The following is a 25,860-nucleotide window of genomic DNA, read 5'->3' as shown; positions in this document are numbered from 1 at the left end:
TGCTGATTGATTAATTGTCAGACATTGGTTGGCTTTTGGGATACTGACAACACAGTGTCTTGTCAGCTAAGAATCAGATCCTGGATGGTGGGGGTTTCATCAAAGCCATTCTACCATACAGAGTCCTGCCAAGCCTCTCCAGGCAAGATCCCTTTATCCCACCGTACTATTGCAACCACAAAAAAGGGAATAATACAAGAAAAGATAGGACATAATAGATGATTGATGCCAGAGGAACGGGATAGTAATGTGATAGGAACTCAAAGGATAGAAAAAGCGAACACTCTGTAATAGAGTGGTCAAGGAAGTTTTCCCAAAGGGGCAGGACTTGAGTTTGGCTTTAAACAATAAGGGAAAAAAGTGAAGGGAAAACCCACAGAAGGGGAGAAATTAGCTGCAAACTATCTATCTGATAAGGGATTAATAACCAAAAGATAGGGTGCACGCGGTGGCTTACGCCTATATTCCCAGCACTTTGGGAGGCTGAGGTGGGCAGATCACGAGGTCAGGAGTTCAAGACCAGCCTGGCCAACATGGTGAAAACCCATCTCTACTAAAAATACAAAAATTACCCAGACGTGGTGGTACACGCCTGTAATCCCAGCTACTCGGGAGGCTGAGGCAGGAGAATCGCTTGAACTCAGGAGGCGGAGGTTGCAGTGAGCCAAGATTGTGCCATTGCACACCAGCCTAGGCAATAAAGTGAGACTCCATCTCAAAAAATAATAATAATAATAAAGGGAAAACTCAGAGATGGAATTACATGCACCAGGTGTAGTGTGAGCAAAGGTTTAACTTCCTGATACATTCTTGTTTCCCATATAGCTATCAAGGTCATCTTTTAGTAATGAATTAAGTTCTTTTCCAACTCAAAATTTGTCTGCGTCTTTACCCAAATATCCAGATCTGATACTCTAGGCTTGGGCTAATATAGTGGGGTGCAGGAGGCTTAGGTTAAGGTTTAAAGTTCCAAGGGCTGAACCGGAATAAATGGTGTATTTATCAAGGGAAGAGCAAGGCAAAACCAACAAGTCCAAACCATGGAGGCCTCAACCGAGGTGAGGGGAAAAGTTAGGGAGCCTTAGGAAAGCTCTGAGGAGGGACCCCAATTAGGGGCACAGTAGTTAGGGTATGAGGTTTGTGAGATCAGGACTAGAATTGCTGCAGGAGATCCTATGATTGGGTGGCAGCAGCACGTTGTGGAGATAAGCCTGCTTCCTCAGCCTCTTCCTCTTGTCAGAACCCTTTGCCTCTCCCTACACACGCACACACACATGCATGCACCATGCTACAGAAACCTTTCTCAGTCTTGACATTCTCTCAAATTATGTGTTGGTCTTCCCTTCATCTTCAGATTCTTTAAAGAGTAATCAAAGTTCCCACTTCTAGCATGATGAAGTGAGGAGGTCAACAAATCTTTCCAAAAGGTAGCTGGACAAACCATTTAGCATTCTGTAATTTTACCAAAAGCACAGCACAAATGGGGATGTGTTTAAGAATGAAAGCCGGCCGGGCGTGGTGGCTCACGCCTGTAACCCCAGCATTTTGGGAGGCTGAAGCAGAAGGACCACTGAGCTCAGGAGTTCAAAAACAGCCTGGGCAACGTGGTGAGACCCACGTCTCTACAAAAAAAAATAAAAAAAGGCATGGTGGTGCACACTTGTGGTCCCAGCTACATGGGAGGCTAAGGCGGGAGAATCATTTGAGCCCAGGAGATTGAGGCTGCAGTGAGCTGTGATCACACCACTGCACTCCAACCTGAGCAACAGAGTGAGACAGACCCTGTCTCAAAAGAAAAAAAAAAGAATTAAAGTGAGCCTTGGATAAGACCAGCCTGTGTCCATGGCATCTTTGCCCAGGCTGCTACCCCCATTTACCCCAGCTGTTGATAACACACACAGTGGCCCCCAGCAGGGCAGCCTGTGGAAATAAGCTCCCCTGCCACCTCGCTGCAGGAGCTGGAGGCAAGAGTGAGGAAGGTTTTAATTTGCAGCATGGCCAGTTAAGGTGGTCATATCAGTGACCAGGAGGAAGAAAGGCCACTGACTCCTAGCCTGAGGCTCTGGGCCTTTGGAGACAAGCAAATGACCTGCAGATTAGTCAGGAATGTAAGAGGGAGCTCCAGGAGGTGGGAGAGCCAGAGGGAGCTTAGTAAACTCTTCACACTACCCAAATGGACTGAAGGCTCATAGCTGGCAGAGATTAGAGCAAGCCCAAGCCATGTCCATATGCCCAGGGCACACAGCCTGTGTCTGTGCTGGTGCCAGTGTTAGGAAGTAAAAGCCAGAACACCCTTGCAAATGGCCCGGGGCAATCTATGTGCCATTGCACATAGATCCAGCAGCAGATGGTGGAAACCGTATTGGCTTTAGCTGATGTTTGACTGACAAACTATGCAGACAAGAAGCAACCTCTAGGAAGCCAGTCTGAAAAATTAAAGCAAACAAATGCCAACAGTAAAACTGAGCAATGACCTGAGTGAGTGCACACTGTGGAGGAGACAGGCTTCCTGCATGGAGTCCAGCCAGGAGACAGTACGGAATGCATGGAGCAGCTATTGGAAGACATTGAAAACTAAATAGTTGCAGGCAGCTTTCCCAAGAAGACCAGAACTTGAAGTACCACCAAACCAGTGGTGAGATAACCATGTTTCCCCTATGGTATCCCCTGACTAACCTGGCAGTGGGCACCAGGGTGTAGATAGAAAGAGCTCCAGAAGATGCTCTCTATTTCTGGCTCAAGTAACAGGAAAAGGGTCTCCCAACATTCCGAGGGAATCCAGAAGTTCGTTCCTCCCCATTTTTCTTTTCCCTGTTCTCTCATACCTCAGCCCACAAGCAGTCCCACAGTGGCACTAGCACCAGCCCCAAGAGGAGCCCAGGAGCCAAGATGCAGGAGGAACCTTCTCCAATTGACAGAGCTGTGGTCCCAAGAGGGCAGAAACAATCCGTGTTGCTTCTCTTCCAATTCAGACCTCCCACTGCTTGGCTTCAGATGTAGAAATGCATGGTAGAGCCAGATAACGAAAGCCTGTTTTCTGCTTGGAAGACTAAAAAGAGAAGCCTCAGCAAATGAAAGCAACAGGGTAATTACTGAGAGAGAGTTAATCAGTGAAGCAACCCCATTAACTTGTCTACAAACTCCAGGGCTCATTCTTGAGCTGCTCCTGCATAGATCTGGTCCTGTTCAACACACCAAAGATTGACAGCTGAACTGAGAGACCATCACCCACAGACACAACTGGCCACTGGGTAGTGCACAAGTCAGACAGAACTGAATAGTCCTGGGAAGAATTTGGACACTGAACTGACTTTGGAACCAGACTGCAGAATGGAGGGGTGGGAACTTGTGGCTTGAACCTAATCAGGTAGATTGCCTGGCCAAAATGAAAATACCTCTAATCTCCATAGGATTTAATTTCATTCAGTGATTTTTTTTTTTTTTAGTAAATTTGCAATGTTTTACAGCCATCCCCAAAATCTAATTCCAAAATATCTGTATCACCCCAATGAGAGACTCCATTCACGTTGGCAGTCACATGCACTCCCAGATTTCCCCTCCGCCCAGCCCTTGGCAATCACTAGTCTACTTTCTGTGTCTTTGAGTTTGCCTACTCTGGATATTTCATATACATTAAATGATATACAAGGTTTTGTGATTGGCTCCTTTCATTTAGAATAATGTTTTCAAGGCTGATTCATGTTGTAGTATGCATTGGTACTTCATTATTTTTTATGCAAAGGTAATATTCTATTGTATGGCTATACCACATTTTTCTTTGAGACAGAGATCTCACTGTGTCGCCTAGGCTGGAGTATAGCGGCTCTTCACAGGCCTGATCACAGCTCCTGCATGGATCAAGGAGCGTCACTGCAGCTGCAAACTGCAGCTTCAAACTCTCAGGCTCAAGCGACCCTCCTGCTTCAACCTCCCCAGTAGCTGGGACTACAGGCACATGTGTCTGTGCCCAGTAATACCACATTTTAAAAATCCATCTTCAGTAGATGGAAATTTGGATGGTTTCCACCTTTTACTAATAAAAACAGTGCTGCTATAAACATTCATGTATAGGTTTGCTTTTGTTTTCGTTTTTTCTTTTTTGTAGAGATGGGGGTCTCGCTGTGTTGCTCAGGCTGGTCTCAAATTCCTGGACTCAAGTGATCCTCCCATCGAAAACTCCCAAAGTGCTGGGGTTACAGGCATGAGCCACCATGCCTGGCCTGTATACAAGTTTTTGTGTAGACATGTTTACATCCAATTAATGAACACAGGATGCGTTTCCATTGATTTAGCTCTTCTTTAATTTCTTTCAACAGTGTTGTGTAGTTTCCAGTTTAACAAGTCTTACACTTTTGGATTAAATTTATTCATAATTATTTTATTATTTTTGATAATATTATAAATGGAATTGTTTACTTAATTTTACTTGAATTGTTCATTGCTAGTGTATAAGTAGGCAACTAATTTTTTTTAATTGACCTTGTATGGTAGAATCTCCGAACTCATTTATTATCACTGATAGTTTAGGTCTTTTTTTTTTGAGGTTTCATTAGGGTTTTCTATATATAAGATCATGTCATCTAGAATAGAGATAGTTTTATTTATTCTATTCCTATTTCAATAGTTTTTGTTTGCATTTCTTGCCTAATTGCCCTGGCTAGAACATCCATACAGTGTTGAATAAAAGTGAAGAAAGAAGGCATCCTTGTAAGTCAATTTTTTTTTTTTTTTTTTTTTTTTTGACACGGAGTCTCACACTTTGGCCCAGGCTGGAGTGCAACGGCATGATCTCGGCTCACGGCAACCTCCGCCTCCCAGTTTCAAGCAATTCTCCTACCTTAGCCTCCTGAGTAGCTGGGATTACAGGCGCCCGCCACCACGCCTGGCTTATTTTTTGTATTTTTATTAGAGACGGGGTTACACTATGTTGGCCAGGCTGGTCTCGAACTCCTGACCTCGTGATCTGCTCACCTTGGCCTCCCAAAGTGCTGGGATTACAAGCACTTCATAAGCCACTGCGCCCGGCCGTAAGTCAGTTTTTATACCCCTTCTTTCATCCCTGATTTTAGTAATTAGAGTCTTTCTTTTTTCTTGGTCAATCTCAGGAAAAAAAAAAGGTTTATGAATTTTAAAACTTTTTCTAGGCCAGGCACGGTGGCTCACTCCTGTAATCCCAGCAGTTTCAGAGGCTGAGGCAGGCTGATCACAAGGTCAGGAGATTGAGACTATCCTGGCTAACACGATGAAACACCATCTCTACTAAAAAAATACAAAAAAAAAAAATTAGCCGGGTGTGGTGGTGGGTGCCTGTAGTCCCAGCTACTCGGGAGGCTGAGGCAGGAGAACGATATGAAACCGGGAGGCAGAGCTTGCACTGAGCCAAGATCGCGCCACTGCACTCCAGCCTGGGCGACAGAGTGAGACTCCGTCTCAAAAAAAAAAAAAAAATTTTTTTTTCAAAACACCAACTTTTGCCTTTGTTGATTTTCTCTACTCTTTAAAAATGATTTTTAAAAAAATTAATAGTGGTTAAAAAAAAGATTTACCAACTTAACGTTTTTTTTTTTTTTTGAGCCAGAGTTTCACTCTTGTTGCCCAGGCTAGAGTGTACTGGTACGATCTCGACTCACTGCAACCTCCACCTCCAGAGTTCAAACGATTCTTCTGCCACAGCCTCCTGAGTAGCTGGGATTACAGGCATGTGCCACCACGCCCCGCTAATTTTGTATTTTTAGTAGAGACAGAGTTTCTCCATGTTGATCAGGCTGGTCTCCAACTCCCAACCACAGGTGAATGCCCGCCTCGGCCTCCCAAAGTGCTAGGATTATAGGCATGAGCCACCACACCCAGCCCAACTTAACCTTTTTTTTTTTTTTTTTTTTTTTGAGATGGAGTCTGTCACCCAGGCTGGAGTGCGGTGGCATGATCTCGGCTCACTGCAAGCTTGCCTCCCGGGTTCACGCCATTCTTATGCCTCAGCCTCCCTAGTAGCTGAGACTACAGGTGCCCGCCACCACGTCCGGCTAATTTTTTTTTTTTTTGTATTTTTTAGTAGAGACGGGGTTTCACATTGTTAGCCAGGATGGTCTTGATCTCCTGACCTCGTGATCGGCCCACCTCGACCTTCCAAACTGCTGGGAGTACAGGCATGAGCCACCACGCCCGGCCCAACTTAACCATTTTTAAGTGTGCAATGCAGTAGCCTTATGTTGTTGTGCAATATATCTCCAGAATGTTTTCATCTTTTATTTCTATTTATTTATTTCTTTATTTATTATTTTGAGACATGATCTCGCGGTCACCCAGGATGGAATGCAGTGGTGCAATTATAGGTCTCTGCAACTTCAAACTGTTGCGCTCAATCAATCCTCCTGCCTCAGCCTCCCAAGTAGCTGAGGACTACAGGTGTGCACTACTGAGCTGGGTTAATTTTTTTTTTTTTTTTTTTTGTAGAGAGAGAGAGTCTTGCTTTGTTACCTAAGCTGTTCTTAAATTCCTAGCTTCAAGCAATCCTCCCACCTCGGCCTCCCAAAGTGCTGGGATTACAGGCGTGAGCCACCACTTGGCCCAACTTTATCTTTTAAAACTTGAACATCTATACCCATGAAACAACTACTCTCCATTTCCTCCTCCCCCTAGTTTCTGGTGACCACCATTTGATTTGCTGTTTCTGTGAATTTGACTACTTTAGATACCTCATATAAGTGGAAGCATACAGTATTTGTATTTTTGCGACTGGCTTATTCCACTTAGCATGATGTCCTCAAGGTTCTTCCATGTTATAGCATGTAACAGAATTCCTTTCCTTTTTAAGGCTGAGTAATACTCCATTATTTGTATACACCTCATTTTGTTTATCCACTCATCTGTTGATGGATATTTAGGCTGCTTCTGCGTGTTGGCTATTGTGAATAATACTGCTATAAATCAAATAGCAAATATCTCTTAAAGTACAATGTGCAAATATCTCTTAAAGACCCTGTTCTCAATTCTTTTTGATATATGTCCAGAAATGCATACGGTAATTCTATTTTTATTTTTCTGAGAACCCATCAGATTGTTTTTGGTAGTAGCTACACCATTTTGCATTGCACAAAGCTCCAATTTCTGTGCATCCTCTTTAACACTTGTGATTTTCTGCTTTTTTGATAGTAGACATCCTAATGGGTGTAAGATAATATTTCCTTGTGATTTTGATTTGCATTTCTCTAATGATGATTAGCAATGTTGAGCATTTTTTGTTTTGTTTTGTTTTTGTTTTTGTTTTGAGACACAGTCTCACTCTGTCACTCAGGCTGGAGTACAGTGTTGCAATCTTGGCTCACTGAAACCTCTGCCTCCTGAGTTCAAGCTATTCTGTGCCTCTGCCTCCCAAGTAGCTGGGATTACAGGTGCCTGCCACTATGCCCAGCTAATTTTTGTTATTTTTTTTTTGAAGGTTTCAAAATGTACTTTATTTCTTCAATAATGCCATAACTTAATGGGTACACAGTGTTTTAACTTGGTATCAATTATGAGCTGTTTTTTAAACAATTCATTATTATACCAGCTGGGATGATTACTGATCTCTCCATTCCTTTGGGGTGACTCTGCCAACAGGGGACAGGTTCCATTCTATTCTGATTTGTGTTGCTACATATGTCCATATAGTAATACAGAAAGTGGCTCCACTATCTAATACAGCATTATCGTATTGTCATAAAAATCAGGTGAACTTTTCTGGTGGCTCTGCCTTGCCATTGTTTGCTGAATGCTTTGATCTTGGAGATGACTTAGTGCATTTTTTGACCAAGCGAAACATCGTGAAGGTGAAGATCGAACTGTGGGAATGCAGCTGCTGCTTTGGTGCAAATTCCAATTTTTGTATTTTTAATAAAGATGGGGTTTTGCCACGTTGGCCAGGCTGGTCTCGAGCTACTGACCTCAAGTGATCCACCACGCCTTGGCCTCCCAAAATGCTGGAATTATAGGCATGAGCCACCACACCCAGCCTAAGCATCTTTTCTTACGCTTTTTATACATTTCTGTATCATCTTTAGAAAAATGTCTAGTCCAGCCTTTCGCTCACTTGTTTGTTGTTGTTGAGGTCTCTATTGTTTTTCTAGTTTCTATTTCACTAATTTCAGCTTTGACCTTTATGTCCTTCCTTCTGCTTGCCTTAAGCACAGTTTGCTCTTTTGTTCCCCCAGGCTATTGATTTGAGATCATTTTTTTCAAGTCCACTGATATTCAAGGTAATTATTGATAGGTAAGGATTACCACTGTCATTTAAAAAATTGTTTTCCCGGCTGGGCGCGGTGGCTCATGCCTGTGATCCCAGCACTTTGGGAGGCCGAGGCGGGCGGATCACCTGAGGTCAGGAGTTAAAGACCAGCCTGACCAACATGAAGAAACCCCGTCTCTACTAAAAATACAAAATTAGCCAGGCGTGGTGGCACATGCCTGTAACCCCAGCTATTCAGGAGGCTGAGGTAGGAGAATCGCTTGAAATCAGCGGGGGGGAGGTTGTCGTGAGCCAAGATCATGCCATTGCACTCCAGCCTGGGCAACAAGAATGAAACTTCATCTCAAAAAAAAAAAAAAAAAAGTTTTCCAGATGGGCACAGTGGCTCATGCCTGTAATTCCAGCATTTTGGGAGGCCGAGGTGGGCAGATCACTTGAGGCCAGGAGTTTGAGACCAGCCTGGCCAACATGGTGAAATCCTGTCTCTACTAAAAATACAAAAACTAGTCCCACGAGGTGATGCACACCTGTGGTCCCAGCTACCCGGGAGGCTGAGGCACGAGGATTGCTTGAACCCGGGAAGCAGAGGTCTCAGTGAGCCAAGATTGCGCCACTGCACTCCACCAGCCTGGGTGACAGAGTGAGACGGTGTCTCAAAAAAAAATTGTTTTCTAGTTGTTTCATAGATCCTTTGTTCCTTTCTTCCCCTCTTACTGTCTTCCTTTATGATTCAATGACTTTCTGTAGTGGTATGCTTTGGTTACTTACTTTTTAGAGGTCATTTTTTTAAAAATATAGTCTTTACAGGTATACATTTCCTTCTTAATGTTGCTTTAGCTGTATCCCATAAGTTTTTGTATGTTGTGTCTTCATTTATCCATCTCAAATTTCTCTAATTTTCTAATTTCACATGTCGTGATTTCTTCTCATTTCCTGTGTACTTTCTAATTTCCCCTGTGATTTCTTTTCTTTTTTTTTTTTTTTGGAATCAGAGTCTCGCTCTGTCACCCAAGCTGGAGTGCAGAGGCGCAATCTCGGCTCACCGCAAGCTCCACCTCCCGGGTTCACGCCATTCTCCTGCCTCAGCCTCCTGATTAGCTGGGACTACAGGCGCCTGCCACCATGCCTGGCTAATTTTTTTTTTTTTTTTTTTTTTTGTATTTTTAGTAGAGACGAGGTTTCACCGTGTTAGCCAGGATGGTCTCGATCTCCTGACCTCATGATCTGCCCACCTCAGCCTCTCAAAGTGTTGGGATTACAGGCGTGAGCCACCACACCCAGTTTCCCTTGTGATTTCTTATTTGACTAACTGGTTATTTAGAAGTGTGTTGTTTAATGTCCAAATGTTTGTGAATTTCTCAAATTTCTGTTGTTGATTTCTAATTTCATTCCATTCTGGTCAGAACACATATGCTTTATGATTTCAATTCTTTTAAATTTATTGAGGGTTTAGAGTACAAAAGGCTTATTGAAAAAAGAATCATTGAAGTTTTTCTTATGCTCTAGCATATGGGTTATGCTAAAGAGTGTTCCGAGTGCACTTAAGAAGAATGTGTATTTTGATATTGTTAGGTGGAATTTTCTATAGATGTCTATTTGGTCTAGCTTGTTTAACCCATTGTTGAAGTCTTGTATTTTCTTGACGGTCCCTGTCTAGTGGATCTATCCATTATTGTTTTTAAAAATACATTTGATGGTTGAAAGCAGAAATTAGGCCAGGCGTGGTGGCTCACACCTATAATCCCAGCACTTTCGGAGGCCAAGGCGGGCAGATCACTTGAGGTCGGGAGTTCGAGACCAGCCTGACCAACATGGAGAAACCCCGTCTCTACTAAAAATACAAAAATTAGCCAGGCGTGGTGGCACATGCCTGTAATCCCAGCTACTTGGGAGGCTGAGGCAGGAGAAGCACTTCAACCTGGGACAGGAGGTTGCGGTGACCCGCGATCGCGCCATTGCACTCCAGCCTAGGCAACAATAACAAAACTCTGTCTCAAAAAAAAAAAAAAAAAGAAAGAGAAAAGAAAGCAAAAGCAAAAATTATAACATTAGTGGAGTTTACAATGCATGTAAATGTAATAGAAAACATCTATAATGTAAAGAGGGAAAGGTAAAAATACCTATCCAGCTGTAAGATTTCTACATTCCACTTAAGTGGTAATATGTTCATTCTTTGAAAAATTAAGTGTATTGTAATCCCTAGAGTCACCATTTAAAAAACTATTCAAAGAGATATATTCAAAACCAATATATGAATTAAAACAGAATGCTAAAAATCATTTAAATAACCAAAAAGGAGGCGAAAAGTGGTAAGCAGAAGGATAAAAAATGGAGCAAAAAAAAAAAAAGTGATAAGATGGGGCTGGGCCCAGTGGCTCACACCTGTAATCCCAAAACTTTGGGAAGCTGAGGTGGGTGAATCACTTGAGGCCCGGAGTTTGAGATCAGCCTGGCCAACATGGTGAAACCCTGTCTTTACTAAAAATAGAAAAATCAGCTGGGCATGACGGTACACGCCTGTAATCCCAACTACTTGGGAGGCTGAGGCACCAGAATCGCTTGAGGCTGGGAGGCTGAGGTTGCTGTGAGCTGAGATGGCGCCACTGCTCTCCAGCCTGGGTGACAGGGCAAGACTCTGTCTCAGAAAAAATAAAATAAAATAAGATGGTAGACATATATCCAAACACATAAATAATTACAGTAAACATCAATGGACTAAACCTAAATCTTACAAGACATCGTCAGAATGGATAAAAGCAGTGCCCAGCCATATGCTATTTACAAGAAACTTGCTTTACTTTTTAAAATTTTTTTCATTTTTTAAGAAATGTTTTGCATTTATTTATTTATTTATGTATTAGAGACAAGGTTTTGCTCTGTTGCCCAGACTGGAGTGCAATGGAATGATCATAGCTCACTGCAGCTTCCAACTCCTGGACTCAAGCAATCCTCCTGCCTCAGCTTCCCCTGTAGCTAAGACTACAGGCATGTACCATCATATCTGACTAGATTTTTTGTTTTGTTTTGTTTTTTTATAGAGACAGGGGCTCACCAGGTTGCCCAGGCTAGTCTCAAACTACTGGCCTCAAGCAGTCCTCCCACCTCAGCCTTCCAAAGCACTGGAATTACAAGCAATAGCCACCATACCCAGCCAAAACTTGCTTTAAATATTATATATGTAGGTTAAAAGTAAAGAATAGAGGCCGGGCAGAGTGGCTCATGCCTGTAATCCCAGCACTTTGGGAGGCCGAGGCGGGTGGATTGCTTGAGGTCAGGAGATATACACCAGCCTGGCCAACATGGTGAAACCCCATCTTTAACAAAAACACAAAAATTAGTCAGGTGTAGTGGTGTTGCCTGTAGTCTCAATTACTCAGAAGGCCGAGGCAGGAGAATCACTTGAATCCTAGAGGTGGAGGTTGCAGTGAGCTGAGATCACGCCACTGTACTCTAGCCCAGGTGACAGAACAAGACTCCATCTCCAAAAAAAAAAAAAAGGAAAAGATATACCATGGAAATATTAACCAAAACAGTTGGTGTGGCTATGTTAATATCATACACAGCAAATTCCAGAGCAATGAAAATCATTAGGGACAAAAAAGGATCATACATCATGATAAAATAGTTAATTCACCAAGGAGATATAATAATCCTAAATAGTTTGCGTCTTACACCACAGCTTCAAAATTCTCAAAGCAAATAGACAAACCCAAAATTATATTTGGAGACTTCAATACTCCTCTCTCAATCACTGATAGAACTATTAGAAAATCAGCAAAGAAGGCCGGGTATGGTGGCTCACGCCTGTAATCCCAGCACTTTGGGAGGCCAAGGCGGGCAGATCACAAGGTCAGGAGATCGAGACCATCCTGGCTAACACAGTGAAACCCCATCTCTACTAAAAATACAAAAAATTAGCCGGGCATGGTGGCAGGCGCCTGTAGTCCCAGCTACTTGGGAGGCTGAGGCAGGAGAATGGCGTGAACCTGGGAGGCAGAGCTTGCAGTGAGTGGAGATTGCACCACTGCACTCCAGCCTGGGCGACAGAGCGAGACTCAGTCTCAAAACAAAACAAAACAAAAAAAAAAACAGAAAAAGAAAATCAGCAAAGAAGAGGAGAATTAAACAGCACCACTAGCCAACTAGATCTAATTGAACTTTGAGGAACACTCTGCCCATAAACAGCAGACTATACATTATTTTCAAGTGCACATAGAACCATTCACCAAGATAGACTATATCCTGGGTCATAAAACAAGCCTTAACAAACTTAAATGAAGTGAAATCATGCCAGGTATGTTCTCTGACCATAACAAAAGTAGACCAGGAATCAATAAGACAAACAATAGGAGAATCCCTGAACACTTAAAATTAAACAACAGACTTCTAAATTAATCTATGTATCAAAGAGAATATCTGAAGGGAAATTAGAAAATATCAATATCCCTCATGAAATTAGATGCAAAAACCCTAAAAAAGATTGCAAACTGAATCAAGTAGTTTATAAAATGTCAATACATATTCAGTCATTTAAAGCCACGAGGTCGGGCGCAGTGGCTCATGCCTGTAATCCCAGCATTTGGGGAGGCTGAGGCAGGCGGATTACTTGAGGCCAGGAGTTGGAGACCAGCCTGGGCAATATGGCGAAACCCCATTTCTACTGAAAATACAAAAATTATCTGGGTGTGATAGCACACGCCTGTAGTCCCAGATACTCAGGAGGCTGAGGCTTGAGAATCACTTGAAACCAGTAGGCGAAGGTTGCCTTGAGCCAAGATCATGCCACTGCATTCCAGCCTGAGCGCCAGAGCAGGACCCTGTTTCAAAAAACGAAACAAAACAACAACAAAAAATGCTAGTAGGCAAATTCATAAAGACAAAAAGTAGAGTTAGGGTTACCAGGGGCTTGTGGAGTGGGGAGTGGGGAGTAATTGTTTATTAGGCACAGAGTTTCTATTTGAGATGATCAAAAAGTTTTGGAAATGGATAGTGATGATGGTTACACAACATGGTGAACAAACTTAATGTTACTGAATTGTACACTTAAAAACAGTTAAAATGGTAAGTTTTATGTTATGTGTATTTTACCACAATAAACAAACAAATGCATCACAACCAAATAGGGTTTATCCTGGGACTTTCAAGGATGGTATAACATATATATATATATTTTTTGAGACAAAGTTTCACTCTTGTCCGCAGGCTGGAGTGCAATGGCGCTATCTCGGCTCACTGCAACCTCCACCTCCCAGGTTCAAGCGATTCTCCTCCCTCAGCTTCCTGAGTAGCTGGGATTACAGGTGCCTGCCACCATGCCCAGCTAATTTTTGTATTTTTAGTAGAGACAGGGTTTCATCATGTTGGCCAGGCTGATCTTGAACTCCTGACCTCAGGTGATCCACCTGCCTCAGCCTCCCAAAGTGCTGGGATTACAGCCGTGAGCCACTGCTCCCGGCTGGATGGTATAACATTTTAAATCAATCAATGCAGTCATATTAACAGTGTAAAGAAGAAAAATTACATGATCATATCAATTGATGTAGAAAAAGCATCTGACATAATTCAATGTACATTCATGATAAAATCCATCAGCAAATTAGGAATAGGAAATTTCCTCCATCTGATAAAGGCATCTATAAATATCTGTGGCTGGCCGGGCACAGCTGATAAAGGCATCTATAAATATCTGTAGCTAGCCAGGCTCTAGCCTGTAATCCCAGCTGTTTGGGAAGCCAAGACAGGAGGATCGCTTGAGCCAGGGAGTTTGAGACCAACCTGGACAACATAATGATACCTCATCTCTACTAAAAATTAAAAAATAAAAAACAAAACAGCCAGGCATGGTGGTTAATGACCTAATTAACAGTGAAACTCTTTCCCCTTAAGATCAAAAAGACTTTTATCATTAAGTAGGAGAGAATATCCTCTCACACCAGTCTTATTCAATATTGTACTAGAAGTTCAAGATGTTGAAATAAGACAAAAAAAAAAAAAAAAAAGAAGTAAACGGCATACAGATTGGAAAGAAAGATCTAAAACTGTCCCTCTTCACAGATAACATTACTGTCTATGTGTAAAAGCTCAAATAATTTACAATTAATCTCCTAGAATAGGTAAGTTTAGCAGTGTCACAGGATACGAAGTTGTATTTCTCTATACCAGCAATGTACAATTTAAAGCTGAAATCTAAAAAAAAAATAGCATTTACATTAGCTTTATAAAAACAGAACTTATAACTTAACAAAACATGTACAGGATGTATACGCTTAAAACCACAAAATACTGTTGCAACTGAAGAAGATCTAAATAAATGGAGAGACATACCATTCCCATGAATTGGAAGACACAGTAAAGATGTCAATTCTCCCCATATTGATCTATAGATCAAACACATTTCCAATCAAGTTCTTAGCAGATTTTTTCATAGATATAGATAATTAAATTAGAGAATGTAGGTGGAAAATCAAAGGAACTAGAATGTGATAACAATTTTGACAAGTATAAACTTGGAGGAATCACACTACCATCTTTAAACCTTATTATAAAGCTATAGTAGGCCGGGCACAGTGGCTCACACCTGTAATCCCAGAACTTTGGGAGGCCAAGGTGGGTGGATCATTTGAGGTCAGAAGTTTGAGACCAGCCTGGCCAACATGCTGAAACCCTGTCTCTACCAAAAAATACAAAAATTAGATGGGCATGGTGGTGCCCACCTATAGTCCCAGCTACTCAGTGGGAGAATTGCTTGAACCTGGGAGGCAGAGGCTGCAGTGGGCCTAGATTGCACCACTGCACTTTAGCCTGGGCAACAGAATGAGACCCTGTCTCCAAAAAAAAAAGCTATTGTAATCAAGAAAGTGAGGTATGTGCAAAGAGATAGATACATAAATCAATGAAAAAAAAAAAGTCCAGATATAAATCCACACTAATATGGGCATTTGATATTTACAAAGATGCTACAGCAATCTTTGTAAATTGATTTTACAAATCAATTTACAAACATATGAGAAAATATGTAAACATATGAGTGTAAAACATATGAGAAAATCTTACTGACCTAGGGTTAGGCAAAGAGTTCTTAGACATGACACCAAAAGGATGAGTTATAATAGAAAATAATGGCTAAGTTGAGCTTTATTAAAATTAATGGCTGGGCACGGTGGCTCACGCCTATAGTCCTAGCACTTTGGGAGGCCAAGGAGGGCGGATCATGAGGTCAGGAGATCGAGACCATCCTAGCTAACACAGTGAAACCCCGTCTCTACTAAAAATACAAAAAAATTAGTCAGGCGTGGTGGTGCACGCCTGTAGTCCCAGCTACTCGGGAGGCTGAGACAAGAGAATCGCTTGAACCCAGGAGGTGGAGGTTGCAGTGAGTCGAGATTGCGCCACTGCACTCCAGCCTGGTGACAGAGCAAGACCCCGTCTCAAAAAACAAAACAAAACAGGCAGCCAGCCTACAGGCTATGGCTATAGTTTGTTGACCCTTGTCCTAGAAAAATTAAAACTATGTCCATTGAAAAACCTTTATACAAATGTTTACAGAAGCTCTATTCATAATCACCAAAAACTGGTAACAACCCAAATGTCCTACAAATGGTAAATATACTAGTGGTATATCCATACTGTGGAATATTATTCAGCAATGAAAACAAAAACTGTTTCTACAAGCAGCAACTTTGGATGAATTTCCAGGGCATTACGCTGAATGAAAGAAGCCTGTATCAAAAGGTTACATAACATATAATTCCATTTATATGGTATATAGTGTGTAATCGGTGGTAAGGGGGTGAGTGGAAGGTATAACTATAAAGTAATAACATGAATGAGTTTTTAGAATGTTGGAATTGTTACGTATCCTTACTGTGGTAGTGGTTACATGAATCTGGACATACGTGTCTTAAAATTTGTAGAACTGGCCAGGCGGGTGGTTCATACACGTAATCCCAGAATTTTGGGAGGCTGAGGCGGGTGGATCACCTGAGGTCAGGAGTTTGAGACCAGCCTGGCCAACATGGCAAAACTCCATCTCTACTAAAAATACAAAAATTAGCTGGGCGTGGTGGTGCATGCCTGCTATCCCAGTTACTCAGGAGGCTGAGGCAGGAGAATCGCTTGAACCCAGGAGGCGGAGGTTGCAGTGAGCTGAGATTGAACCACTGCACTCCAGCCTGGGCAACACAGTGAGACTCCATCTAAAAAAAAAAAAAAAAAAAACCAAAAATTGTAGAACTATACACGCCCTGGCTGGGTGTGGTGGCTCACACCTGTAATCCTAGCACTTTGGGAAGCCAAGGCAGGTGGATCACAAGGTCAAGAGATCGAGACCATCCTGGCCAACATGGTGAAACCCCATCTTTACTAAAAATACAAAAATTAGCTGGGCATGGTGGTGCGTGCCTGTAATCTCAGCTACTCAGGAGGCTGAGGCAGGAGAATTGCTTCAACCCAGGAGGCGGAGGTTGCAGTGAGCCGGGATTATGCCACTGTACTCCAGCCTGGCAACAGAGTGAGACTCCGTCTCAAAAAAAAGAAGAAAAAAAAAAAGAACTATACACCCCCCAAATGGGCAACTTTTCTATATGATTATATACTGAAAATACCTGTATCGATTATATTTTTTTAAAAAAGTAATCACCACTTTGTGCACCTGTTTCCTTACCACCTAGTTCCTCCTTTTCCATGGGCGGGTGGGTTTTGGTCTGTACCACTTTTTTCAAAAGTGAGCTTTTAGAGGAGGAGGCAGAGCAGATGTCTGAATAGAACCCTCCAGCAAGCATCACCCAACCCTCTGCCCTGCAGGAACACCAAATGGAACAACTATCTACATAAAAAAGCACCTTCATAAGACACAAAGATCAGATGAGTGATCACAGTACCTGGTTTTTAACATCATATCAAGGAAAGAGGCACTGAAGAGGGAAGGAAAGACAGTCTTGAACTGCTGATGCCACCTTTCCCCCATCTCCCCAGTAGTAGCAGCAGCCTCATGACAAGAGAGAATCTGTGTGATTTGGGGAGGGAGAGTGCAGTGATTGTGAGACTTTGCCTTGGAACTCAGTGCTTCCCTGTAACATCGGAAAGCAACACACAGCAGAATTCAGCAGGTACCCTCGGAGGCAGCATTTAGACCAGCCATAGCCAGAAGGGAATTATCCATCCTAGTTGTCAGAACCTGAATTCCAGCAAGCCTTGCCACCATGGGCCAAAGTGCTCTGGTGTCCTAGGGCACTAAACTTAAAAGGCAGTCCACGCCACAAGGACTACAATTTCTTAGCAATTTTGGTGCTATGGTTTTTTGGACTCAGAGCCAGTGAACTCTGGGTGCACATAACCTAATGAGACACCAGATGGGGTGGCTGAGAGCCCAGCACCCCAGGTAGTACAGCTGGGGTAGCATGGCTGTGGGAGAGACTCTTTTCTTTTCTTTTTCTTTTTGAGACAGGGTCTTGGTCTGTCACCCAAACTGGAATGCAGTGATGCAGTCATGGCTCCCTGCAGCCTCGACCTCCCAGGCTCAAGTGATCCTCTCACCTCAGCCTCCCAAGTAGCTGGGACTACAGACATGTCCCACAATGCCTGGCTAATTTATTTTTCTCTGTAGAGACAGGGGTCTCACTATGTTGCCCAGGCTGCTCTCAAACTCCTGGGCTAAAGCAATCCTCCCGCCTTGGTGGCCCAAAGTGCTGGGATTACAAGTATGGGCCACCATGGCTGGCCAAGACTTTTCTCTTCTGTGGGAAGAGAGGAGAGGGGAGAGTAAAGAGGACTCTATCTTGCAACTTGGATACCAGCTCAGCCACAGTAAAATAGGGCACCAGGCAGAATCCTGAGGCCCGCATTTAGGCCCTAGCTCCCAGATGACATTTCTGGACACACCCTGGGCTGGAAGGGAACCCACTGCCTTGAAGGGAAGAACCCAGTCCTGGCAGAATTCATCACCTGCTGACTAAAGAGTACTTGGGCCTTGAATAAACATCAGTGGTTGCCAGGCTGTACCCACTGTGGGCCTTGGGTGAAACACAGTGCCATGCTGGCCTCAGGTGTGACCCAGTGCATTCCCAGCTGTGGTGGCCATGGGGAGAGGCTCCTTCTACTTGATGAAAGGAGAGGAAAGAGTAAAGGGGACTTTGTCTTGCAGCTTGGGTACCAGCTTGGCCACACTGAGATAGAGCACCAGGTGGGCTCCTGGGGTCTCTGATTCCAGGCCTTGGCTCCTGTATGGCATTTTTGGACTTGCTCTAGGCAAGAGGGAGCCCTTTGTCCTCAAAGAAGAGACCCAGCCTGGCAGCAATCACCAGAAGCTGGCTGAAGAGCTCTTGGGGCTTGAGTGAACACTGGCAGTAGCCAAGTAGTACTCACTGTGGGCCTGGGGTGGTGGTGGCCACAGGGAGAGGTTCCTTCTGCTTGAGGAAAGGAGAGAGAAGAGTGGAAGGACTTTGTCTTGTGGCATGGGTGCCAGGTCAGCAGCAGTAGAATAGAGCACCAGATAGATTCCTAAGTTTTCCAACCCCAGGCCCTGACTTCCAGATGGGATGATATCTCTGGATATACTTGGAAACAGGGGGAATGAACTTCCCTGAAAGGAAGACTGTAAGCCTGGCTGGATTCACGACCTGCTGACAGTAGAGCCTGTGGGCTGTGAGGAAACAACAACGGTAACCAGGCAGCAGTTCCCACAGGCCTTGGGTGAGACCCAGTGTTGTGCTAGCTTTGGGTCTGACCCAGTGCAGTCCCAGTGGTGGTGGCCACAGGGGTTCATATGTCACCCCTCCCCAAGGTCTAGTCAGCTCAGCATAGAGAGAGAGAGAGATTCTATTTGGGGGAAGGCAAGGAAAGAGAACAAGAGTCTCTGCCAGGTAATCTAGGGAATTCTCCCAGATTGTACCCAAGACCACTGGGGTAGCACCTCTTCAAGTCTGCAAGAGTCACAGCATTATTGGGCTTGGGGTGCACCCTAATGCAGATACAGCTGCAGTCATCAAAATCTTAGATCACAACACTCAATTCCCTTTGAATACTTGGAAAGCCTTCCCAAGAAGGACAGGAACAAATAAGCCAGACTGCAAAAACTATAATAAATATCTAACCAGGCCGGGCATGGTGGCTCATGCCTGTAATCCCAGGATTTTGTGAGGCCAAGGTGGGTGGATTGCTTGAGCTCAGGAGTTCAAGACCAGACTGGGAAACAAGTGAAACCCCATCTCTACCAAAAATGCAAAAATTAGCTGGGTGTGGTGGCATATGCCTGTGGTCCTAGCTACTTGGGAGGTTCAGGTGGGAGGATTGCTAGAGCCCAGCAAGTCAAGGGTGCATTGAGCTGCAATCTCATCACTGCACACCAGCCTGGGTGACAGACTGAGACCCTGTCTCAAAAAAAAAATAATTAAAAAATAATTAAAAAATGAATATCTAAACTTTCAATGCTCAAACACTGATGATCATCCACAAACATTGACCACCTGGGAAAATGTGACCTTACCAAACTAACTAAATAAGGCACCAGTGGCCAATCCCAGACTGACAGAGATATGTGATCTTTCAGACACAGAATTCAAAATAGCTGTTTTGAAGAAGCTCAGTGAAATTCTATATAACACAGAGAAGGAATTCAGAATCCTATCAGATGAATTTAACAAAGAGACTGAAATAATTAAAGAGAATCGAACAGAAATTCTGGAGCTGAAAAATTTAATTGACATCCTGAAGAATGCATCAGAGTTTCTCAACAGCAGAATTGATCAAGTAGAAGAAAGAATTAGTGAGTTTGAAGACAAGCTATTTGAAAATATACAATCAGAAGAGACAAAAGAAAAAAGAAAAAAAAGGGTGAAGCATGCCTACAAGATGTAGAAAATAGTCTCAAAAGGGCAAACCTAGAAGTTACAGGCCTTAAAGAGGAGCTAAAAAGAGAGATCATGGCAGAAAGTGTACTCGAAGGGGTAATAACAGAGAATTTTCTTTTTCTTTTTCTTTTTTTTTTTTTTTTGAGATGGAGTTTCACTCTTGTTGCCTAGGCTGGAGTGCAATAGCACAATCTCTGCTCACCGCAACCTCTGCCTCCTGGGTTCAAGCGATTCTCCTGCCTCAGCCTCCCAAGTAGCTGGGATTACAGGCATGCACCACCATGCCGGGCTAATTTTGAATTTTTAGTAGAGACGGGATTTCTCCATGTTGGTCAGGCTGGTCTCAAACTCTCGACCTCAGGTGATCCACCTGCCTCAGCCTCCTAAAGTGCTGGGATTACAGGTGTGAGCCACCACACCCAGCCAATAACAGAGAACTTTCTTAACCTAGAGAAATATATCAATATTCAAGCACAAGAAGGTTATAGAACACCAAGTAGATTTAACCCAAATAAGACTGCCTCAAGACATTTAATAATTAACCTCCTAAAGGTCAAGGATAAAGAAGAAATACTAAAAGTGGCAAGAAAAAAGAAACAAATAACATACAAAGGAGCTCCAATATATCTGGCAGCAGACTTCTCAGTGGAAACCTTGCAGGCCAGGAGAGCGTGACATGACATATTTAAAGAGCTGAAAAGCAACAACAGCAACAACTACCACAACAAACCCGCTTTTATCCTAGAATAGTATATCCAGTGAAAAAATGCTTCAAACATGAAGGAGAAATAAAGACTTTCTCAAACAAACAAAAGCTGAGGAACTTCATCAACAATAGACCTGTCCTACAAGAAATGCTAAAGGGAGTTCTTCAATCTGAAAGAAAAGGACATTAATGAGCAATAAGAAATCATCTGAAGGTTAAAAAAAACACCTCATTGGTAATAGTAAGTGCACACATAAACATAGAATATGGTAACACTGTAATTGTTGTGTATAAACTACTCATACCTTGAGTAGAAAGACTAAAAGATGAGGGCAGGGTACAGTGGCTCACGCCTGTAGTCCCAGCACTTTGGGAGGCCAAGGCAGGTGGATCATGAGGTCAGGAGTTTGAGACCAGCCTGGCCAACATGGTGAAACCCTGTCTCTACTAAAAATACAAAAATTAGCTGGGCGTGGAGGCACATGCCTGTAATCCCAGTTACTCAGGAGGCTGAGGTAGGAGAATCGCTTGAACCTGGGAGGCGGAGGTTGCAGTGAGCCAAGATCATGCCATTGCACTCCAGCCTGGGCGACAGGGCAAGACTCCATCTCAAAAAAAAAAAGACTAAAAGATGAACCTATCAAAAAATAACAGTTTTTCAAGACATAGACAATATAATAAGATATAAACTGAAAAAACAAAATGTTAAAAAGTGGGGAGATGAAGGTAAAGTGTAGAATTTTTATTAGTTTTCTCTTTGCTTATTTGTTTTTACAGTGTTATGTTTTCATCAGTTTAAAATAGTAAATTATAAGATGATATTTGCAAGCCTTGTGGTAACTTCAAATAAAAAAACCTAAAACAGATACAGAAAAAATAAAAAGCAAGAAATTAAAACATACCACCAGAGAAAATCACCTTCACAAGAAGGAAGGAAGGAGGGAAGGAGGGAGGGAGGGAGGGGAGGGGAGGAAGGAAGGAAGGTAGGTAGGTAGGAAGGACTACAAAACCACAAGGAAACAAGTATCAAAATTGAAGTAGTTAAGTGCTTACTTTTCAGTAATAATATTGAATATAAATGGACTAAACTCTCCAATCAAAAGACACAGTGGCAGAATAGATTAAAAAAAAAAAAAAGACCCAACAACCTGTTGCCTACAAGAAACACACTTCACCTATAAAGACACACATAGATTGAAAATAAAGGGATTGGGAAAGGATATTTTATGCAAATGGAAGGCAAAAAAGAGCCAAAGTAACTATACTACATAATACCAAATAGATTTCAAGATAAAAACTATAAAAAATACAAAGAAGATCATTATATAATGAAAAAGGGTCCATTCATCAAGAGACTATAACAATTACAAATATATATGCATCCAATACTAGAGCACCCAGATATATAAAGCAAGGAGGGAGGGGAGGAGAGGAGAGAGGAGGGGAGGGGAGGGAAGGGAAGGGAAGCTACAGGTCAATATTCTTGATAAACGTTGATGCAAAAATCCTCAACATACTAGCAAGCAAATTCACCAATACATTAAAAAAGATCATTTATCATGACCAAGTGGGATTTATCCCAGGGATACAAGAATGGCTCAGTGTATGCAAAGCAATCAATGTAATACATCATATCAACAAAATAAAGGACAGAAATGATATGACTACTTCACTAGATGCTGGAAAAACATTTGATAATATTCAACATTTTGGCCAGGCACAGTGAGTGTCTTATGCCTGTAATCCCAGCACGTTGGGGGGCCAAGGTGAGAGAATCAGTTGAGGCCAACAGTTTGAAACCAGTCTGGCCAATATAGCAAGACTCCACCTCCACTAAAAATAAAAAATTAATCAAGTGTGGTGGCATGCCCCTGTAGTCCCAGCTACTCAGGAGGCCGAGATGGGAAAATCAATGTATTTTGTGATGAAAAGAAACTCTCAAAAAACTGCATATAGACAGACAGAACATACTTCAACATAATAAAAACCATATATAACAGACCCACAGCTAATATCATACTCAATGGAGAAAAACTGAAAGCCTTTCCTCTAAGACCTGGAACAAGAGAAGGATACCCACTTTCACCGCTGTTATTCAACAAGTACTGGAAGTCCTAGCTAGAGAAATAAGAGAAGGATACCCACTTTCACCGCTGTTATTCAACAAGTACTGGAAGTCCTAGCTAGAGAAATTAGAGAAGAGAAAGAAATCAGAGAAGAGAAAGAAACAAAGGACATTCAAATTGGAAAGAAAGAAGTCAAATTATTCTTGTCTGCATATGATATGATCTTATATTTAAAAAATCTAATGACCTGCTCCCCAAAAAAAACTATTAGAACTGAAAAACAAATTCAGTAAAATTGGAGGATAGAAAATAAACATATAAAAATCAGTAGCATTTCTATATGCCAACAGCAAAAAATCTGAAAAATCAAGAAAGTAATTCTATTTACAATAGCTACAAATAAAATAAAATACCTAGGAATTAACTTAACCAAAAAGGTGAAAGACCTCTATAATCAAAACAGTAAAATACTGATGAAAGAAATTGAAGAGGACACCAATAAATAGAAGAATATTCCATGTTCATGGATTGGAAAAATCAATATTTTTTAAATGTCCATACTACCCAAAGCAATCTACAGATTCAATGCAATCCCTATTAAATACCAATGACATTCTTCACAGAAATAGAAAAAGTAATCGTAAAATTTATATGAAGCCACAAAAGACCCAGAATAGCCAAAGCTATCATAAGCAAAAAGAACAAAACTGGAGGAATCACATTACCTGACTTCAAATTATACTACAGAGCTATAGCAATCGAACAGCATGGTACTGGCATAAAAACAGATGCATAGACCACTAGAACAGAATAGAGAACCCAGAAACAAATCCACACAGTACAGTGGACTCGTTACAACAATGGTGTCAAGAACATACATTGGGGAAAGGATGGTCTCTTCAATAAATGGTGTTGGGAAAACTGGATATCCATATGCAAAAGAATGAAATTAGACTTCTCTCTAACCATATGCAAAAATCAAATAAAAGTGGATTAAACACTTAAAATTAAGACCTCAAACTATGAAATTACTACAAGAAAATGTTGGGAGAACTCTTCAGGACATTGGTCTGGGCAAAGATTTCCTGAGTAATACTTCAAAAGCACAGGCAAGCAAAGCAAAAATGGACAAATGGGATCACATTAAGTTAAAAAGCTCCTGCACCCCGAAGGAAAAAAATCAACAAAGTGAAAGGACAGCCCACAGAAGGGGAGAAATTATCTGCAAACTATCTGACAAGGAATTAATAAGCAAAACATAGGGCAGGCGAAGTAGCTCATGCCTATAATCCCAGCACTTTGGGAGGCTGAGGTGGGTGGATCACCTGAGGTCAGGAGTTTGAGACCAGCCTGGCCACCATGGTGAAACTCCGTCTGTACTAAAAATACAAAAATTAGCTGGGCATGGTGGTGCGTGCCTGCTGTCACCCAAGCTGCAGTGCAGTGGCGTGATCTAAGCTCACTGTAACCTATGCCTCCTGGGTTCACGCGATTTTCCTGCCTCACCCTCCTGAGTAGCTGAGATTACAGGTGAACGCCACCATGCCCGACTAATTTTTGTATTTTCAGTAGAGACAGGGTTTCACCATGTTGGTCAGGCTGGTCTTGAACTCCTGACCTCAGGTGATCCACCCACCTCAGCCTCCCAAAGTGCTGGGATTACAGGCATGAGCCACCGCGCCTGGCCTATTCATGAATGTTTTAAATGCCATCTAGAATGGTGAATCTTTTCCAGATTTACTTTGATCAGATCCATCAGAGAAATCACTATCTATGGCAGCTGTGACATTACTAAATGCATTTTTAAAAAAAAATTTAAGGTGGACAGGAAGTAGGATTTATTGGTGAGTATTAAGAGGGGGCAGCACAGTGGAAGCCCTCATGAGTGCAGGGCCTGCCACTTGCCCAGAGGACCACAACTAGGGATGTACTTGACCCCACAGCCATCTGGGATGAGCTGCTTCTCAGCCACTATGTCTTCAAATTCATCCTCATTGAACTTGATGAAGCCCCCACTTCTTTGAGATGTGGATCTTCTCTCCGCCAGGGAACTGGAACTTGGCCCTGTGCAGGGCCTCAATCGCATGCTCCTTGTTCTGCAGCTTGGTGCGGATGGACATGATAACTTGGCCAATGTGAACCCTGGCTACAGTGCCCTGGGGCTTTCCAAAGGCGCTTCGCATACCTGGAGCCTGTCAGCCCCACCACAGGACAACATCTTGTTGATGAAGATGACGTGGAAGGGGTGGAGCTGCAGTCGGATATGAAAGCTGTCTTTGCCACAACTTTTTACCATGTACTTATTGGCACAAATTCAGGCAGCCTCCAGGGCTTCAGAGGAGAGCTGCCCATATTCACCTGACACCATGTGGCCACAGAGTGGAAACTCATCCACTTTTGCCTTCTTCCGCCCCAGGTCAAAGATGAGAATGATGGTATCAGGGACACCTCCGCAGAACTGAGGCTTTGGGTACGGCTTGTTCTTACAATACCGGTAACAACGGACGGGGCGGCGGCCCATGGTGATACCAGGATCTTCAGTGGCATGCTTAAGAGAAAGAGCAATGCATTTCTTAAAACTTAAACCGGAGGTCAGGAGTTTGAGACCAGCCTGGCCAACACGGTGAAACCCCATCTCTACTAAAAAAAAATACAAAAATTAGCCGGGCGTGGTGGCGAGCGCCTGTAATCCCAGCTACTCGGGAGGCTGAGGCAGGAGAATCACTTGAACCTGGGAGGCGAAGGTTGCAGTGAGCCAAAATTGCGCCACTGCACTCCAGCTGGTCGACAAGAGCGAAACTCCATCTCAAAAAAAAAAAAAAAAAAAAAAAAAGCTTAAAAGTCAAGATTGCTCCATGATCCATGGGCTGCAGAATGGACATTGTGTTAGCTGGCAGGAAAACATTAATCTACTTGTACATCTCCATCAGAGCTCTTGAGTGACTAGGTGCATTGTCAATGAGCAGCAGAATTTGGAAGGAATCATTTTTCTGGACAAATGACCTAGCTTTTGGCTTA

At 42.7% G+C, this 25,860-nt stretch overlaps 1 protein-coding gene and 2 pseudogenes across 10 annotated transcripts in view; 1 reads left to right on the top strand and 2 right to left on the bottom strand.

Annotated features, from left to right (window-relative positions):
- LOC129028448 (E3 SUMO-protein ligase RanBP2-like) overlaps window positions 1-25,860 on the top strand; it is a 121,563-nt gene that overhangs the window by 28,621 nt on the left and 67,082 nt on the right. The gene's annotated exons all lie outside the window — the stretch shown is intronic.
- LOC129030735 (cytochrome c oxidase subunit 7B, mitochondrial-like) lies at window positions 7,559-10,963 on the bottom strand (annotated as a pseudogene).
- LOC129028473 (large ribosomal subunit protein uL16-like) lies at window positions 24,722-25,363 on the bottom strand (annotated as a pseudogene).

The sequence above is a fragment of the Pongo pygmaeus genome, chromosome 12, assembly GCF_028885625.2.
Source record: "Pongo pygmaeus isolate AG05252 chromosome 12, NHGRI_mPonPyg2-v2.0_pri, whole genome shotgun sequence".
Taxonomy (NCBI): Eukaryota; Metazoa; Chordata; class Mammalia; order Primates; family Hominidae; genus Pongo; species Pongo pygmaeus.
This window is presented reverse-complemented; position numbering and strand designations above follow the sequence as displayed.